Raw genomic sequence first — 14,360 nt, 5'->3', positions numbered from 1 at the left:
TATAGATATTTGGGAGAAAATAGTTACATGTATTTGTATGTTAACCGGAATTTAAACACTTTTTTTTTTTTAAGTTACATATATGATGGTACTCGATATGGACTCAATGTGTTAGATTTGCTTGATTTAGGAACAAAAAGAACTTGGGAGAGAAAATCACCAATGGGTGCTTCAGAGACTGGCACAAGAAGGCATTCTTGTACCTAGTCTTTAAGAAATGGTCTACTAGGAAGGTCTGGTCCAAGGGTACAGATCTTCTGGAAGCAAGAACACACAATCAGAAATCAGCAATCTGGGTTCTCTTGTCTGCACAGATTAGAAGTTACAAGATCTCCTTCCTCTCCATCTCCTTGTCTTTCTGTGAACAGTGGTACCTCTGGGAAGAGGGATTCACTGGGAAGGAGCACAAAGGAGCCCTCAGAGGTGTTGGAAATGTCCTTTATTCTACCTAGGGTGGCTTACACAAGGATAAACATATATAAAATTTCTTCAGGCTATAGGTTTCAGATTCATGCATCTGACTGTATCTTGTACCTCAAAAATAAAATCAGAAAAAAATATGGGTTCTGTGAAAACATCTGTCTGGTACTATGTAACAGAAAAATATTATCATTTTAAAAGATTGCTAAAGGGACATCTGGGTGGCTCAGTCACTTGGGCATCCACCTGTTGATCTCTGCTTAGGTCATGATCTCATGATCCTGAGTTCGAGCCCCACATCGGGCTCTGACAGTGTGGAGCCTGCTTGGGATCCTCTCTCCCCTTCTCTCTCTGCCCTTTCCCTGCTCCCACATGTTCTCTTTCTTGCTCAAAAATACATTTTTTTTAAAAAAGAGGTTGTTAAAAAAAAAAAGTAGTTAAGGTTTCTAAGGTAGAACACATTGAATAAGGAATAAGTAGTCATGCATTCTCCAACAGTCCTCAATTCAATGGTATTTACTGTGAAAAACTGTGTTATGGGTACAGGAAGAGCACTAGAAATACAAAGCTACCATTCACTGTTCTTAGGCAGATACCCTCTTCATAGTATTAATGTTATGGAACAAAATCCATCTTATCTAACTAGGAAATTAAGCCCACTTCCCCAGTTAAGTCTCATTTGGTTCTTGTCTAGACCATATTCTAAGAGCTGTTACTGTATGGTAATTTTTAGAATCAACTCTAAACAAAAATGATAAAGCACAAAGAACTACCTTTGGGTCCCCATATCTAGGTACCCACAACCTCAGGTTGGTTCCTTCCATTCCTCATAATTAGAGCTCTCATGTAACTGTAACCCTGGGAATAGCATCAGCCCTTTCCCTCCTTCCTTCCTTCCTTCCAGATCAAATTTCTGAGCAGGGTTTGAGAGGCAAAAACATCTAAGATGGTCCCCAAATTTCTGGCCCTTGTTTGTACATGCCCTGCATACTTTCTGAGACTGAGATTTTATTGCCATCATTAGGTTATATCATATGGTACAATGACTTTCAAAAAGGGAGATTAGCCAGTGGGCCTAACCTAATCACACAGACCCTTTCAGAGCACAGCTTTTCTCTGGCTAGTGCCACAAGGGGAATCAGAGACACTCCAGTTGGTGTAGAAGGCAACAACACCCACGTTGTGACTTGCACACGGAAACCATGTAGCAAGGTACTGAGCAACCTCTAGGAACTAAAAGGTCCCCAGCCAGCAGTTAGAAGGAAAATGCGGACCTTGGACCTACAACCACAAGAAATTAATTTTACTTGTAACCAGTGATGTGGGAGGTAACTCCCAAACCCACATGATAATCACAGTCCCAGCTATTACCTTAATTTTAGTCTAGTGAGAACCCAGCCATGCCAAGCTCAGAGTTCCACCCTCAACAAACTACTACACGATAAACTGATGGTATTATGGGGTGCCTGGGTGGCTCAGTCGGTTAAGCGTCCGACTTCAGCTCAGGTCATGGTCTCACAGCTTGTGAGTTCAAGCCCCATATCAGGCTCTGTGCTGACAGCTCAGAGCCTGGAGCCTGCTTCAGATTCTGTCTTCCTCTCTCTGTGCCCACGTCCGGCTTGCTCCCTCTGTCTCAAAAATAAATAAACATTAAAAAAATAATAATTAAATTTAATAAAATGGTATTGTTTTAAGCCACAAAATTTGTGGTAATTTGTTATGCAGCATTAAGAAGCCAATGCAGGGGCTATAGGACAGCCCCACCCATAGAGACTAACCTAGATTTCTATAAGGGCTCTATTCCATCTCCTTTTTAAAAATTTTTTTTTAATCTTTATTTTTGAGAGAGAGAGACAAAGCATGAGCAGGGGAGGGGCAGAGAGACAGGGAGACACAGAATCTGAAGCAGGCTCCAGGCTCTGAGCTGTAAACACAGAGCCTGACATGGGGCTTGAACTCATGAACCACGAGATCCTGACCTGAGCTGAAGTCGGACGCTCAACCAACTCAGCCACCCAGGTGCCCCTACTCCAGTGCCCCTACTCTATCTCCTCCTATGAAATGGAGCCCAGTCTCTACTACACAGGTTGGATGGTAAGTAGAGACAATCTACAGAAATTACTTGACACATAGTAAGCACACAGTAAATGGTTAATATCATTTTCTACCCAGTGACAAGATATGAATATGCAGATGTTAAACACTTTTCGAACACAGAAATCCTGACAAATCATTTCCAAGTCTTAACTCCTATACAGTGCCACTAATAACAGTTGTTCCCACCATGGGGCTCCACAAAGGCAGTGTTAAGTAATGACTAATTAGGTTAGCAATAATTCAGTATAGGTAATGTGATATTGTGTGTGATTTAATTACGTTAAACTACAACTCAGTTGGCATTACATTCGGGAAGGGTCTCTCCAAGGATAGGCAGTTTGATTTCTAATCACGTAGACGTACTCCAAAAAGAGGCACTGCAAATGTTTCAGTTATCCATTTTAAATCAACACCAGATCCCCAGCCAATTAGCAAAGTGAATAATGTCAGAGGTGTGTGTGTGTGTGAGAGAGAGACAGACAGACAGACACAGAGAGACAGAGACAAAAGGGAAGGGATGGCTTATAAACAGCCATTATAAATGTTAGAAATGGGACTTCACTGGTGAAATTAAAGATAGACTTAAGTTATAAAAACTGACCAAAATATTTAGAGACACCCCTACTCTTGCATGAACAAGAATGTAACCTTCCGAAGTTTGTTCCCTAAATGGCCCCAAGACCAGCCATGATTGGAAGACTGCCAGTTGCTTGATGCCGATTATTAAGGATACCAGAACGCTCCTCTGGAATGCTGTCACGTCTAGGAGTGCAGTTTTCATGCAAGGCAGTGATCAGAGCAACAGAAGAGAGCTGGGACTTCCTCAAATATGCAGGGCAATCCTGCGTGAACTACTTTGTACCTGCTGGCTGATAATCAATGTCTGCACATGCAGCAACATCGCGTCTCAGACTTGCTTTAGTTATAACCCGGTGGCATAGTTGTGGGATAGTAGTTAAACATTACTGACCTCAAATAATTTGGCTGCTACCAAACCCCCAAACCCCCCTAGGAGTTGTGCATAACCAAACTGGGTTAGGTCAATTTGCAACAGGTGGCAATGACTGAGAACTGTTTGCAGTACAGAAAGTCAGAATTATGCTGGTCGTAAGACTAACCAAAATATCAAGTTTTGGAGTCTGCCCTGAAAAAAACACCAACTTATAGCTCTGGTTAACTTGAGTTACTCGGAGCATCTGATAGTTAATGTGATGTCACTGATAACTATTTTGCTAGGAGGAAAAAACAAGTTAATTCAGACTTAAATAGTTTGGTAGGTATTTTTAAAATTTTAGAAATAATGATGCACACCCTATTACTGACTTAGTCGATCCTTTCATTTTAGAGATAAGGAAACAGAGGCCTGGAACAGGCCTATGTTTCCCTTTCTGAAATCAGCCCTCTTTAGAGTATCTGATGTGACTATCTCTTGTAGCAATTCCTGGCTGTGCCTCAAACAAAAAGCTCCATTGCCTCAACCTGCTGGCCCCAGATTACTTAGCATCAGGAACTTTCCCACATTTCCACTGCCGAAGGCAAAAAGTTTATCAGGCCCAAGAAGCTCTTAGTGGCTCTTTGAGACTTTTGAGCAAATTCTTCCATTAAGTCTATTATCAAATGGGTCACAAGGGGTTAATGAGATCCAAAAAAAAAAAAAAAATTGTTCCTGCTAATGAGTAACCCTTCAATTGTAAAGCTTTAACTCAATTAAGTGATGCCTATCTCCAAGATTACCTCAAATAATTAACAGAATGAGGGAAAAAAAACTGGGTCTTGTGAGGGGTGAAAAGATATTAGTAGGACCATTAGGTAGAGGACAAGTCTTGTTAGGATGTGAGTCTGAAGGCATAGGCTGATGGTCCTGGCAAGGCCCTTATCTATGGGGTTTTCAAACACAATAGGTTGTAGATAAGCGGAAAGGAAGACAAAAGCTTTACCTCCCAGAGAATGAGGCAGTGGAGAAATTAAAACCCTTGCTTGGCATGCTGGTGTTCTCTATAAAAGATTACACAAAAACCATCACACAGTCTGTTCGCAAACATTAACTTCACTAGAAAAGTGGTTGCCCCTATTTGGGTCACAATACTAGTACATGGGGCTACCCGTATACCTTATTTTGTTCCTATCCTATAAGGCAGAAAAGGCGGGTGTGACTTAACCCATTTCAGAGAGGAGAAAACTTGGGCTCAGAGGTCACAGCTACTTTGACAAAGGCAGACACGCAGCCTAGGTCCCCTGACTTCAATCTCCTCTGATCCTGTGTTAAATTTTTGCATCATGACCTGCTTCCGTCCCGTTCATCATTCCCTCATATCACCATGCTCCTGAACATGAATTTAAAAACAAAGTATTTCAAATTAACATGGTTGAGAGGACCTGGACACAAATGAAACAGTGGAAAGACTACCCTGGATGCTGAAAGCCAGGTTTAAAGGTCCTTCTTTCTTATTGGAGATATAGCACAGAAACATTTTCCATCCCTATGTGTGATGAGGGTGTATCTGCTGCTGCTACCTTGGCAGAAAGGTCATACGTTGACAAATTACCACACTTAAGCTCTTCCTCTTCCCCCATAATGGATCCTCCTCACTGTAAGGAGATACAAACATTTAAAAACCACTAAACCAACCAACACCTATGAGGATCCTCTACTAAAGGTTTCCTGGTTCAGTACGGGGAGCCTGGAAGACATCAAGTCATGTTCAAAGAGGATCACAAGCTGTGCTACCACAGGATTCTACTTTCCTTCCCTCTTAAGATCTAATCATTTCCTTTGTTTCCCAAGGAATACAGCCATTACAGCCACAGGACTACCAGGTTCAATCAATGACAGAGTAGGCAGGGCAGCTACCCTGGGGAGGTTGAATACACTTTCTTCCCCATTTAAAGTAAGCTGATAGGAGGGGCGCCTGGGTGGCGCAGTCGGTTAAGCGTCCAACTTCAGCCAGGTCACGATCTCACGGTCCGTGAGTTCGAGCCCCGCGTCGGGCTCTGGGCTGATGGCTCAGAGCCTGGAGCCTGTTTCCGATTCTGTGTCTCCCTCTCTCTCTGCCCCTCCCCCGTTCATGCTCTGTCTCTCTCTGTCGCAAAAATAAATAAACGTTGAAAAAAAATTAAAAAAAAAATAAAGTAAGCTGATAGGAGAGGGAGAGGAGCAAGGAGCTATACTGTCCAACTCCATTCTCCTGATGAGAAGTAGCATGGTGGTGATGATCGAGTCACTCCTATGCTCAAGACCTGGCCCCCGTGGCTCTTCGTTCCTCTCACAATGGCCACTGATCCCTCTTAGTCCTCTTGCTAACCCTGGCCTCTTTGCTGTTCATACCCAGGCTCTTCCCAGAGATCCTTACCTCCTTCAAATCTTCTCTCAAGTATCATTTTCTCAGTAAGGCCCAGAGTGAATACTCTATTTAATGGCCATCTCAAGGGCCACCCAGGTCCCCTGCACATACTCTCTTGATCTTCCTTATCCCTCTCCCTTTACTCCCCTTTAATAACACTGGCCACTCTCCAACATGCAATTATTTCCTGATATTCATTATGTCTACTGTCTCTCTCCTCTGCTGGAATGCAACTAGGATGCAAATTCCATACAGAAAGCCATTTTTGTTGGATTAGTAGGACCTAAGAGTGCCTAGCATATATCATGCACTCAGAAAATATTTCCTGAGTGGGTGAAATGTACCTATGTGCTAATAGCAACAACAGCAGGTACCATTTACTGAGCACTTATTATATCTCAGACATATAGCACTTGCTTTACCTGCATTATCTCATGTAATCTGCATCAGCCTATGGTCAGAATAGTATCCCCAATTTACACACGACAAAACTGAGACTTAGATGAGTTATCCAAGGTCACAATACTAATAAACAGAGAACCCAGAATGAAAAGCCGTATCTTTGGGTTTACTCCAGTTAACTCCAATGCTGCGTTTTCCATTCCAGCAATGCTAGACACATTTTTGTGTTTTTGTTTTTGGTGGAACTCCACCAGCATTTGTTAGGGAGAAGGGTTTGAAATATGAAAAACAACTGCCCTGGCAAATTCAGAGAGACAGGTCTCTAGAAAACAAGTTTCCCTAGAAATATTTCTATACCATTAAAAAAAATAAAAAAAATAAAAAAAAAACAAAAACAAAAAGAACTATTTCTATATTATTTTAAAAAATAAATAACAAAAACAAAAACAACAAGAAAAAATTATCTCTATATTGCAGAAGGTCCTCCTGCGGCATTGTGGTAAGAACAATTAACCAGAAGATAAAAACCTGGGTTCAAATCCAGACTCATTTTCCTAATCAGCTCTGAGATCCATGTGGGGGTAATAATCTATAAAACAGAGATAAGATCGATTGTGCAACATTGTTTTAAGGATTAAATGAGATATATTCATGAAAGCATAAAAAATATATATGGCTTATTATTTGGTCCTTTTTTTGTTTTCAGTGTTGACAACTGCACTGACAGAACGTTGGTTTGTTGATGAATGAGTAAACTTACAAAGCACCCACAGTGTGCCAGGTGCCATGCTGGATATTGCGGTTACAAACCCAGTAAGATGGTCTATTACACAGTGAGGCTCCCAGTGTGGAAGTGAAGCAAGTCAGCATGAGAACTGCATGAGAAAGGATACAGCAGAGTTAGACCCTGGACAACGAGACAATGCTGAAATGAACTCCTTTGGCTAAAATAAAAATGGAGACATACTGATAATTGACTGCAGAATTACCAGGAGAAAAAAAGAACTGAAAGGATAGGCATATTACAGTAATTGGGACTACCTTGCTGAAGGAAGGATCCATGTTAGTTTAGAATTAATCTGAAAATGTTCAACATCGACGTCATGTACAAGCCACTGATCAAGAAAAAGACTACTTGAAAAACAATCATTTTCTCAGATATCTGTGGCCTGTCTGTGAGAATCTCATTAACTATCTCTGCCACTTCCTCTCCAATCCTATGAAGCACACCCTCAAATCCAAAACCTTAAAGATCTCAAAATCTCAAGCTTTATACATGCTTTAAGTTCATGAAGTAAAGCAAAGTAATGGAAGGCGTGTGGTAGGGGATTCAATACCCTCCTTAATTTTTTAAATTAAAACCAACAGAGTTGGAACCATGAATCCCAGCCATTTTTCGATAAACACAGATTGCCAGGTTAGTTTAATTTCTGTACACCATTTCAGACCACCTGCATCCCCAAATAGTGTCAGATAACAGGCCTTTCTTCATACATTAATTTTACATTACCCTCTCTCCCAGGCAGCGAGGGAGCTAACAAGAAGTCCCTGCGGCTCAATCTGAACAGAATTGGCGTGCATTCAGGCAATGCAACTACAGCTGTTGCATAATAGCATTTTTCATATGAGGAAGCCATATCACCACAAATACTAATCGTCAAAATGATTTAAGAAGGGAAAAAAATGCTTCGAGATACTTTGAATTTGCAAGGATAGAAACATTTTAGTTTTTAATTGCATAAGCTTATATTCCAAAGGTCCTGGACGAATGTCAAACCAATCAGACTGGAAATGCATCTGGTTTGAGGAGACTGGTAGGGTAATTTAAATTCAGCCTCTTGCACAATCGGGGAGATCTGTATTACTTCCTATCTGTTTTCATTATTACCTGAAAGTCTAACTTCCATAGCATAGTATTTTCCAAAATACATACCAAAGAAATTGTTTTTCAAAAGTAAACTGTTCGACCTAGGTAGACAGAAACTATAATTGGTAAGTAATCTGTATGAATGAGTTCAGGATTCACTAGGAAAAACAAAAAAATTTAAGAATTCCTACCATTCAGATATACAACTAGATCCCTAATTTTTATCCCTCTGGGTCATGGTGTAGGTGTGTGTTCTTCCCAAATCATCCAATACTGTGGCAAAAATCACATGGATACCAACACATCAATGAAGAGATCTGCAGAGCCTGAATACGGGAAATTTCTCCATTATGGCCAAAGGGGAACACAGGACCTCTGGAGCCTATGCACTAGTGCACTTCACCCTCTTTCTCAGCATAATTATAGAATAGATTAGTTAATTATCACTACTCAGAGTAAAGATTCTATAAAAACCAGTCAGACCAACTTAAGCCATTTCCTTTACAAGTCAAAATTGTACAAACTTATATGTACGATGCCTTGAGAAAAATCAAAAAAGTGTTTTATGCTTCATCCTTGACAACAAGATGGCACACTGAGCTAGACTGTCAGACATGGAACTTGGACACACCATAAAAAGGTTAACCATCACCAGAAACTTAAAAGAATATAAATCGGGATCATCACATGGCTTTGCTGGTGAGGTAAATACCAATAATCCTATGGTCAACGATGAGGTCTGCTGCCTATGAACACATTCCTGCCCCACCCCAGAGTTCAGTTTTTTAAAACCTAGAATTCCTTCCTTACAATGTTAAAGCTAAAAGGCTTTTATGTAAAACTACAAAAAAAGAAAATTCACAGTCAAGCTGGCAAGAGTCATTTTTAGCTAGATAGCCATATGGACATCTCTTGAAAAAAGCCATATGGTTATACTTGTTATTTTTGGCCCCTTTACCTTTAACTTCTTTCTTGTATATAGAGGCCTCCAGTTATTACCACCAAGTGATAAATCACTTTGAATTTCCAAGGCTACAAAAGGCATTTACTGGCAACCATTTCAGGTTTCACTTTTAGCGGAGGACCCTGGAGAATTCTTAAGTGAAAGATGTTCACGTTTTCCAAAAATGTTATTTTTATTTAAGCTAGGTCAAAACTTTAGATCTACACTTTATCTTGATAGCTAAAGTTTAAATGGAGAAAGTAAAACATGGGAGGAAGTGAATAGTATACAGTGAGAAGGAACATACCGGTTTAGCTTTTCCTCTAATAGTTTCTAAGAGAAAGGATAGGACAAGGGCCTCCCTAAAAACATTACCTGGAAGAGGCTGCCAATTGGCAACCTAACTTGACCAGCACAAGGTTACTGCTGTTGTTGTTTAAATAAGAATACACACTGTTTTTAAATTTGAGAGAGAGAAAGAGAGAATGAAAGCAAGCAGGTGGGGGAGAGGGGAAGGGGGGGAGGGAGGGAGAGAGAGAGAGAGAGAGAGAGAGAGAGAATATGAATCTAAAGCAAGCTCCATGCTTAGCATGGAGCCTGACATGCGGCTCGACATCATGACCTTGGGATCACGACCTGAGCCGAAATCAAGAGTTGGATGCTCAACCGACTGAGCCACCGAGGCACACCAAGGTTACTCCTGTTTTAAATTGAGCCAAGGTTTAAAACATGGGAAATTTCACATTTTACAAAAATCTAGATTTTCTACATCTTTCAAAGAACTGAAGGTCTAGCAACACCAGGTAACATTCCCACTGTCAACAACTGGCTTCCAATGGTCTCCTTTAGGCGGGTGATACAATTTCCAGTTTGCCACATGTACTTAAGACCTACTTCACAAATTTGTTTTTCCAAATGGCAACCTATCCAAAAGACTAGAAATGAAGTACTGGTTTCTTCTTGAATTTCTTTGCACCTCTACGGTTTCCTTTAAGGTGGGCCTCAAATGCCACCCTGCCTTTGAACCTTGCAGATTTATCGAATTCTCCCTGTGTCATCTCTCCCTCCCTCCCCCGCAACCGCAGCTGCTCGGAAGCAGGAAGAGTAACTTACTTGTGGTTATTGCCCCTTCTCTCCACTGCACTTAGCACAGTGCTGTGCTTGAAGTAGATATTCAATGAAATGTCTGGTAGTGATCTTACAGCTATTCAGCTTACAGACAGGCTTTTGCATACACAAGCGTTCTAACCTTAGGACAACAGTTCTCAATGGGGCAATTATGTTCCACACTCCCCACAGGCCATCTTTGGTTATCACACTGCTGTGGAGAGTAGAGAGGGCGGAGGAGGTGATGCTGGCATCTACTGGGTAGAAGCCAGAGATGTTAAATATTCCAAACTGCCAGGACAGACTCCCCTCCCCCAATAAATGTCATTAGTTTCAAGGTTAAGAACACCTTGCCTCAGGGGCACCTGGGTGGCTCAGTCAGTTGAGTGTCCGACTTCAGCTCAGAGCATGATCTCACAGTTCATGGATTCAAGGCCCGCATCGGGCTCTGTGCTGACAGCTCAGAGCCTGGAGCCTATTTCGGATTCTGTCTCCCTCTCTCTGCCCCTCCCCCGCTCGCACTCTGTCTCTCAAAAATAAACATTAAAAACAAAAGAAAACCTACCTTAGAACATCCCTGATAAGAAATACTCCAACAAAATTGCAGGTAGAGAATCTCAGACTAGAAGTCAAGTGGCTTACTCAAGGTAAACCAGCCTGCAGTAGAATCAAGAATGGAAAACTAGTGGGGCACCTGGGTGGCTCAGTTGGTAAAGCATAAGACTTCGGCTCATGACCTCATAGCTCATGAGTTCGAGCCCCATGTAGGGCTCTGTGCCAACAGCTCAGAACCTGGAGCCTGCTTTGGATTCTGTGTCTCCCTCTCTTTCTCTGCCCCTCTCCTGCCTGTGCTCTGTCTCTCTCTCTCAAAAATAAATTAAAACATTAAAAAAAATTAAAACAACAACAAAAAAGAATGGAAAACTAGTGCCAGGAACTCAGAATCTGGGAATAGCAACTGATAACAAAAACACAGAAATGTCTTCATGATGCAAATGGGTGCCCGTTTGGCATAGACTGGTTACAAAATGTTCACAGGCTAGAGAAGAACATTCAATGAACAAAGTAGATCTTCACATTCATAAAAAGATGGCCTGATTATGATGGAGTCCAGGAGACGCTTAGTGGAAGAACACAACTTAACCAAATCTCCCGTCAAGTTTACACATACATAAGCTGGAAAACAAAGTTCCACTCTCCAAAGAGACTTTTTATATAAGCTGTTCCTAACAAATACATGAAGCAACACCTAATCCATGGGCTGACGGGTAGAGTACAAACAACTGAAACAAGTTTCAAAAGGAAATTCTTCTTTAGGAAGAAGAAAAGAGCCAAGTACAGCAATCTGAAGCGTCCAAGTGTTAAATTCAGCCCAAGATGGTCGCATCTGCACGCTCGTGATTTTTGTCTCAGCTACTGCAGTTTGGCCTACAGCAGCCTCCCTCCATTCAGAGCAGGGGAGTGGCAGGACGAGCAAAGATAGAAGGACCACAAATTGAATCATTTGCCTTTGAACCTCAGGGCTTCCATTGCCTTCTCAGGCAGACTCCTTCAGGTCCAAGATCTGGAAAATGGGGGTAGTAACTTCTACCTCAAAGAGTTACAGAAAAAAATAATCACCAGTAACTCTATAAAACCTTACAAAAAGTCTCACTATGTACCAGTGACTGCCGAACTGCTATATTCCATTTGGTCCTCTTCAAACTATGAGGTGGTCACCGTTTACGGATGGGGAGCCAGGGCTTAGAAAGGGTGACTTGTCCAAGGCCACAGGTAGTAAACAGAGGAGCTGGGATTCAAACCAAAGCAATTTCTAGAGTTGTGGTTCATAACCATTTTAAAGCTGGCTAGTGGACACAAAAATGTGAAGCCAAAGTAGTCCTGGGGTTTGTAGAAAATAATTTCCTAATGCCCAGAGCTGTCCATAGATGAAACAGGCCACCAGTGAAAGAAGAGGGTTCCCATCGCTGTTGCAGGAAGAGGCTGGGTGACCAAACCGATGGAGATTCCTTGTCCTTGGATTTCTCAATAATCTATCTCTGGAACCTGACAGTTGTTTATTTTCCTAGGGTACCTCTATTCCTTTCTCTGTTCTTTCTCTCTTCCACTTCCTTCCTTTTTCTCCTCTGGTCCTACCACGAATAGCACGTAAAGAGCCTGGGCTTTGAAGTCTAAGAGTTCTAGATGTGAAAGCTCAGTCTCCCATATAATAGCTAATCTAGCAAGGGCAAGTTACTATGACTTCCTCTCAAGGAGGATTTCCTCATCTATAAAATAACAGAAGGAACATCAAATAGAAAGAAAGATTGAAATATAGTGCCTGCTCTATAGAAGCTCAGTAAATAATAGTCTTCATTTGCAACATCCTCTCAGCCATACCTACCATACTGTCATACTCTATTCTGCTTTTGTGTGCTATAGAGATCTAAGTTACACTAAAAATAAGTACAGTCCCAAAATATCTGTACATTTTATCTACCACATAAGCAAAAGAAAAATGTCCTGCATCCTTTGGCTCAATATGGATTCTCCACTGCAAGGACAAGAACCATTACCAAACCCTGTGCCCTTCTTTGACATTCTAAATCCCAACTGTACCCACAACCATACTAATCTCATAGATTTTCCCCTCATCAGAACCTCTACAAATAACAAGTTATGAATGGATTGAACTTCCAAGGTCCCACAGCAGTATCTCATCTAGATCATACAACAATCCTGCAAGAAGACTCACAAGGACACTTAGCATTATCTGAATTCATCTGTATCTTAGACCCAGTGGGCCAACGTGTCTGCCAACTGCTGGTTTTTATAGTTTAAAACATATGTAGAGTTGAATGAGGACTACCACCAGAAAAACAGTATATCAAGATAGAAATGAACATAATTGGAAAAGGAATTTGTTAGAAAGACATGAGAAACACGAGAGACAGAATCTTAGCAAAGATAGATAGCTCCCCAAGAGATCAAGTCACTAAAATAGCCTCACTAGAAGGCCACAGTGGACAACTAGCTGTCCCTGTCACTGGAATCTCTTTTCTAGAATTTCAACATCATGAACTGTCCCTTGTCTATTGCTACCTAAATGTTTAAGATCTCCGGCAGGAGTCTGATCACCTAGTGTAAGTAACACACCCATCACTCTAGCTGCTATAGAGCAAGGAGACAGATCATCTGCCCTTCTTCAAAAAGGGTGCCTATGACACAGAGCAACCAAAACAGCAATAAACGTCCCAAGATCCACTGAAACTTCGTTGCAAGCCTGTGGGAGCAACCGTACCTACTCCTACTCCTTTGTGATAAGGTATTGACTTGTTCAGGTTCATGCAGTTGGCCAAGTGCCAGCACTAAGAATCCAACCAAGACTCCCGGTTTCTGACTCCCAGCAAAAATCTGTTTAGCAAGTAGATTTAAACAATATCCTAAATCATCCTAAATATAGTTTTTTTTTGGTTTTTTAAGGAATGTGCTAATCCCGCTTCACTATTCTGTAATAAACAGGACTTTATGTATGTGGAACATGTACTATCCGAGTTGTCAGTTTTTCAACAACTTTTTTTTTTTTTTTGGGGGGAGTCTAGTTGACAGTGTTGCTTTCCAATCTAAGACTTATGATTTGACAAGTCAGCAACTTTTTAAAGATTGTATTTCTCTGAAACCTCTCTTTATGATCCTGAACTTAAAAATCTTCAACAATAGTTATATAAGACTAAATACATCCAGGAGTTTTTGAGAATCACAGTCTCTGACTTCATCTTTCCTATTATTAATAAACTGAGAAAGGATGTAAATGTCATTTATATTAAAACAGGTATATGTATATGCTGAGCTTTGAAAAGAAGATGACTTCATAAAATTCACCCGATAGCCTTAACTTCAGATTTATATATAATGTTGTAGTGTTTTTCTTCTATCCTTGTAGATTTAACCAAACTCCTCTACTTTAAGAAGTCCCCTAGGGCCAATTTCATGGTCAAAGAAAAATAAAGCCTTATAAAATAACTGAATAACTCCATGTTTTACCCTAAGACCCTTTTCCTTCCTCTTTTTTAAGCCAAGAAAGATAAATGAACTAAACCTGTTCATCTTTAGTTGATTCAAATCCACCTTTTTAATAGCAAGTGGCTGATGCCAAAGAAATAATTAGAGATGCTGTTCTTTCAACAATTCCTTATTATGACCT

The 14,360-nt window shown here is 40.9% G+C and overlaps 1 protein-coding gene across 1 annotated transcript in view; it reads right to left on the bottom strand.

The window, feature by feature from the left end:
- The window catches only part of CACHD1 (cache domain containing 1), a 210,309-nt gene that overhangs the window by 152,076 nt on the left and 43,873 nt on the right, over nucleotides 1-14,360 (bottom strand).

This window comes from Lynx canadensis, chromosome C1 (assembly GCF_007474595.2).
Source record: "Lynx canadensis isolate LIC74 chromosome C1, mLynCan4.pri.v2, whole genome shotgun sequence".
Lineage (NCBI taxonomy): Eukaryota > Metazoa > Chordata > Mammalia > Carnivora > Felidae > Lynx > Lynx canadensis.
The sequence above is the reverse complement of the archived record's forward strand: the minus strand, read 5'-3'. Positions and strand labels throughout refer to the sequence as shown.